This window comes from Diabrotica undecimpunctata, chromosome 3, assembly GCF_040954645.1.
Source record: "Diabrotica undecimpunctata isolate CICGRU chromosome 3, icDiaUnde3, whole genome shotgun sequence".
Taxonomy (NCBI): domain Eukaryota; kingdom Metazoa; phylum Arthropoda; class Insecta; order Coleoptera; family Chrysomelidae; genus Diabrotica; species Diabrotica undecimpunctata.
Window position 1 is genome coordinate 133,969,423 of NC_092805.1, and position 6,449 is coordinate 133,975,871.

The following is a 6,449-nucleotide window of genomic DNA, read 5'->3' on the forward strand; positions in this document are numbered from 1 at the left end:
GGTTTGTTTTTTTTTATGGCGGTTTTAGAACATGAAATCTGAATCCAAAGATGTTAATATATAACGTAAGAGTATAATGAAAATATTGGAAACATAGTGACATAGTTTAAATATAGTTTAACGTAAAAAAATCCGAAAAGAAAAGCATTATAAGGATGTTGCAGGACAACACAGCTTAGATGACAACAAGCCCCAATGGAGAAAAATGATCTCAACTAGCTCAAACTCAAAATCTGATAATTACCAATACTTATTTTCCTCATAAACGGACTCATAATGAAACTTAGAAAATTCCAGGCAGTATGGATTGCACTCTGATTGATCAGAATATACTAATTTCAAAGCGATCCTCCATCCAAAACGTACTATATAGACCAGGGAGCTAAGGATTTTCTAATGACGCGCGTTGATACAGGTATCTAACAACTGCTATTGATAAATTTGGTGGTAATTATATTTAATAAACAAAATATACGAAAGATTAAACGTCATTTTTTATTCATAAACAATGTAAGATCGCTATTTGATTTTAAATATTAGAAGTGAAGACCGGTAAGTTATATGCGTAAACTATTGGGTCTAAATGAATTCTGAAAGCACCAAATTGAAGAAAAAGGCTTATTTTATCAAATTAAATCATTTAACGAAGAAAAAGTTTATGTTAAATATTGTAAAATAGGTTTGCAAAAGTACTATGATTTTAAATTTATAAACAATTAAAATAACTCAGATGCAATAACATGTAGGAAGTTTTTTATTCGCCATGTTGGAATTTTTACACGAATTTAAAAAAAAACGACCGTTAAAACCCGAGTTGTTCCTTTTTTTTAACAATTCACCTGGGCTTTGCTTATAAACAATAAGCAATTTAAAAAGAACCGTTTGAAAGATTAAGAATTTAAGTTAAGACAAAAAAAGATTGAAAATAATTCAAATAGGTAAACAGAAATAAGAATAACTTAATAATAATAAGGACTTACAATCAATTTATTCTATCACTATAAGGACCGGTTTCGCAGAGTATAATTTGCTATGCATCTACAGGTCAACTGTACATGATAGTTTACCATGTACCTACCGTTGACCTGAAGAGTCAATTATAGTATGCGAAAATGGTCTTTGGTGGTAGAATAAATTGATTGTGAGTAAGTCTTATTCTTATTTCTTCGTACCGTTTAATATAGGAATAAATTGCGACTCCGATCACTTTTTGTCATTACCACGGTGAAACAATGAACTAGCAATATCCAGATGTGTGTGAGATATAAGTAAAAATGGAAATATAAGTAAACTGGGCAATGAAGCAAATTTAACAGTATAAAAATGTACTAGAGGAGGAATTAAATAGAAATGAAAATCTACCAGTTGAGTAAAGGGCGATGGTAAATATTAACAGTCATCATCATCATCATCCAGCCCCGTTTTCACATCCATTGTTGGATATAGGCCTCCTCCAAACGTCTCCAGTTCTCTCTATCTCTAGCTGCTGCAATCCAGTTTGTTTCTATTCTCCTTAGGTCGTCGGTCCATCGGGTGGGTGGTCTGCCTCGACTTCGCTTGTCGGCTCTTGGTCTCCACTCCAATAATCTCTTCGTCCATCTTCCGTCTTCCATTCTAGCAACATGTCCAGCCCACCTCCACTTTTGTTTATTGATTCGCAGTATAATATCGTCAACGCCAGTTCGTCGGCGTATCTCCTCATTTCTCACGCGATCTTTCAAGGTCAGACCCAGCATTGATCTCTCCAATCGCCTTTGTGTTACCCTCAGTTTTTCGGCAGTAGCTTTCGTTAAATATTAACAGTAGGTATATTAAAACCGACAGAGCAGGTAATAAGAAAACAGGAAAAACATCCAAACTCAGCGTTTTTTGACGCTGAATGTAGATTGATTGAAGACAAAAGGACGATTTGAGGATAAAAATTTACAAGAAGTGACAAGGAAGAGTACAACATAAAAAGAAAAGAGGCAACAAAAGAAAGAAACGAAAGAAGTATGATTTAAAAACAAAAGAGTTAGAGACGGGCAATTTAAGAAACAATACAGAATATTTCTATAAAGATGCGAGACAACTATTAAAATAATATAAACCTAGAGAAATTTTTTGTAAGAATAAAGAGGGAAATACCCTGACTGGTGATGAAAGCATTCTAAGCAGGTGGAAAGAATATTTCCAAGTGCTACTAAATCATGAGAATGCAGAAGAAATGAAAATGCACCTGTAGTCTAATCAGCTGAGAGAGGGAGAGATTCTTGGACCTTCCAAAGATGAAATTATAAATATAATAAGTTCTTTAAAAAATAATAGGGCAGCCGGCAAGGTGTTCACCCTTCCACTTTTCCGTGGCGATATTTTACGAGTACCATCACTTTAACGGCTTATACATTTTTATTCCTTCACTGTATATGTATAATCCTAATAAACAATGGAAATATGATTTAAGAAAAAAATGCTGTCTTGTTTCCTATAACTCCTATAACCTAAAGAAACCAGCTTTTCTTTAAGCTTACTTACAAGCGTGTGACATAAAAAATATCAAATTTATTTTAAATGTTTATAAGCTACAAAGTCAACCCTTTTTCAAACTGTTTTTACCAACAAATTTAATAAAATGGTGAAGTTTTTTTAATATACCTTAAAAATGAAACCTCAAAGAACCAATTGCGATTTACAAAATACCTCTAGAATGACTATTTGGGCAAGTACGGTTGTTTAAATAATCGCTCTCCGGGAGCGATAATAACATAAACTATTTGGTCCATCTATTTATAATTTAGCGCACTTTAATAACACATTAACTGACACAATTCTGAGTAGTTATATTTCATGTAGTTATGCAAAAAAACAAAGTTGTTAACATTTATAAATTACTGTAAAAATAAGGGTTTTTTGAAATTATCTCGGTCAATTGTTTATGTATTTTAATTTGGAAACTCTCAAAATTAAAGAAATTTTTATGGTCTACAACTTTTATTTGAACCATTTTTCTCTAAAATGTAAGTATAAGAAACGTTTTATAGGCAAAAATATTTTTTTTTCGCGTTTTAAGATTGTTAAAAAAAAAAAACAAAGCAAAATGAGGTGTACGTCTTTACGGATTTTTCATCAGCTACCCCTCATACATCTTTTAAGATTTTATCTTAAATATTAAAATAGAATATTTGTATATGATTTTTACGTGAAATCAATGACTTTTCACAGATAGACTGGTCTATAAAGGAGACTTTCGAATATCTTGAGGAAGCGACGTGATATGTATACAGAATAAAACCAAATCTATATATTTACGTGAAGGGCAAGACGAAACAATGGAAACTTCTTCCAAGCAGGTCTCTACTGCGTTGAAAAGGTTGCAGAGTTCTCCTACTTAGGATTCCTATTAACCAAAATGTACTGATGTATGTCTTCTTCTTCTTCTTCTACTGGCGCTACAACCCTTTGTGAGTCTTGGCCTGCTTAACAATGTTCTTCCATTCTGCCCTGTCGGATACTTTCCTTCGCCACTGCCTGATGTTCATGGTTTTAAGATCCCTCTCTACGTCGTCTATCCATCTTTTACGGGGCCTTCCTCTTGTTCTGTTTCCTTGGGGCTTCCATCTCTGGACTACTTTTACAGCTCGATTATCTGGCATTCTTTCTAGGTGACCAAGCCAGTTTAGTCTTTGTGACTTTACAAATCTGACAATATCTGCGCTCTGCATTAGTTCATCCAGCTCGTGATTCATTTTAATTCTCCACGAACCATCGCTGCATTGGGTTGGTCCAAATATCTTCCTTAGTATTTTGCGCTCAAATATTCTCAGTTGATTTTCATCAGTGGTTGAGAGGGTCCACGTTTCACATCCATATGTGACCACTGGTCTAATTACTGTTTTGTAGATTCTCAGCTTAGACTCACGATTCAGTAACTTACTTTTCATTAAGTCTTTGTATGCATAAAAGCACTTATTACCGCTAAGAATCCGTGCTTGTATTTCTTGACTGATGTTGTTGTTGTCATTTATTATTGAGCCTAGGTAGGGAAAAGTGGAGGCATATTTGTAGGTATGGTTGTCTACCTTCAGATTCTCATGTTCATTCGATTTTGTGCACTCCATATATTTTGTTTTGCTTTCATTTATATATAGACCAAACGTAGCAGCTTCTCGTTTCAGTTCTATAACTTTTTCGCTTAATACACTTTTGTTGCGGCTTATTATGGCAACATCATCCGCATATGCGCATATTTGCATAGATCTTGTATTAATACAGCCGTTTATATCCAGTTTTCTAACAACAGCTTCTAAAGTTAGATTAAAAAGTGTTGTTGATAAGGCATCCCCTTGTCTAACTCCATTTTCAATATCAAAGGCCTGCGTCATATATCCATCTATTTTCACCATAGAGTCCCTCCAGAGTCATTCGTATAAGTTTAACCAACTTATTGGGTATCCCTAACATAGATAGTTGCTTTAACATCTTTTGTCGATCTACTCCATCAAACGCCTGTTTGAAATCGATATACAAGTTGTAAATAGGTATGTTATATTCAACACATTTTTCATGTATACCTCTTAACATATGTATTTGGTCAATAGTTGACCTCTTTGGTCTGAAGCCACATTGGTATTCACCAATAATCTCCGAAAACGATTCCAGGCGGCTATATATAATTCCTGATAATATCTTGTAGATGACATTTAAAACTGTTATGCCCCTATAATTTTTGCAGAGTCGTTTGTCTCCCCCTTTGTACATAGGAAGTATGATTCCCACTTTCCAATCTTCTGGGATGACTTCTAGTGTCCATATGCGGTCGATTAGTTTATGGATACGCCTCCATAGCGCATGTCCACCATTCTTTATCAGTTCTGCAGTTATTCCATCTGTGCCAGGTGCTTTGTTATTTTTTAGATGTTTTATGACGTTTATCGTTTCTTCCAATGTTGGTTGCTCAACTAGTTGTTCTGCTGTGTGGTGAATTATCTCTTCATCTTCGTTTTGTTCTTTTTCTGGGTTTAACAGCTCTTGAAAATGCTCCTTCCACCTTTTCATTATTTCCTCTTTCTCGCTGATAATTGCCCCATTTTTGTCCTTGCAAACTGTTGATCTTGTTATGTATCCTTGGGTGCATTGCTTGATTTCCTTGTAAAATTTTCTAGCCTCTCTTCTGTTATTATAATCTGTAATTTGTTGTATTTTTCTATTCAACATTTCTCTCTTTTTCCTTCTGCATATTTTCTTTGCATCTTTTCTGAGTTCTTCATATGCCTTTCTATTCGATCGGGAATCCCTTTGTAGACATTTCTGTCTAGCTATATTTTTGCTATTTATTACTTGTTGGCAATCTTGGTCAAACCATTCCTCGTTTCTTTGGCTTGAGGTTTCACCTAATGTTTCCTTTGCCATATTTGTAATTGTCGTTTTGATGATATTCCATTCTTCTTCAATGTTGTTTTGTTCTCCTCTTTCACTTAATATTACTTTTATTTTCTGCTGGTACTCATTCTTCTTTTTAGGATTTTTAAACATATATGTATTCCATTTTCTTTGTTTGGCGCCTTTCTCTTTTCTTACCATTGATATTCTTTGTTTTATCTTCGATATAACCAAGAAATGGTCCGAATCGCAATTTGCGCCTCTATATGTTCTAACATCTGTTACGGAGGTTGCCCACCGCTTAGATATTAATATGTGATCAATTTGATTAAATTTATTAGTACCAGGTATCATCCAGGTTCCTTTATGAATATTTTTATGAGGAAAACACGTACTAACAACTCTTAGTTTGTTTGCCATTGCCAACTGTGCCACTCTCATACCGTTGTTGCTGGTAATATCATGTAAACTATGCTTACCAAAGGATTCTGCATATATTTTCTCTTTTCCCAGCTTACTCGGTCGGTTACTAGTTCATCTGCTGCTTCTGTTGGGGCATGGATATTAATAATTGTAACATTATGAAATTTTCCCCTTAGACGTATTTTGCATATTCTTTCATTAACTGGAGTAAAACCCAATACTGACCTGCGGCATTTATGGTTTACGATAAAACCCACTCCAAAGTCTCCTTGTCTTTCTGCTCCACAGTAGTACATACTGTATTCTTTTTTATTTATGCAACCATGCCCTTTAAATCTGATTTCTTGGAGAGCTGCTATGTCTACTTCGTACTTCAATAGTTCCTGTGCAATACTTTGCATTTTGCCTGCCTGCAGCATGGTTTGAACATTCCAGGTTCCCAGTCGCAAATCCATCATTAAGTCCTTATTCCGTAGCTTTGGTCGTTGTCCGTTGGTCCGTCCGGTTAGTTCATTGTTCGTAGCATTCGTGATAGCTGAGTTTAAGGTGAACAGGTTATCGGCCTATTGCACCCGAGTCCAGTGCCAGGGCTACTGGCTATAGCTTCTGAACAAGCTATGCTTTCTCTCTTCCTCGTCCGCCCTGACCCTACCTTCCATTGGGGTTGG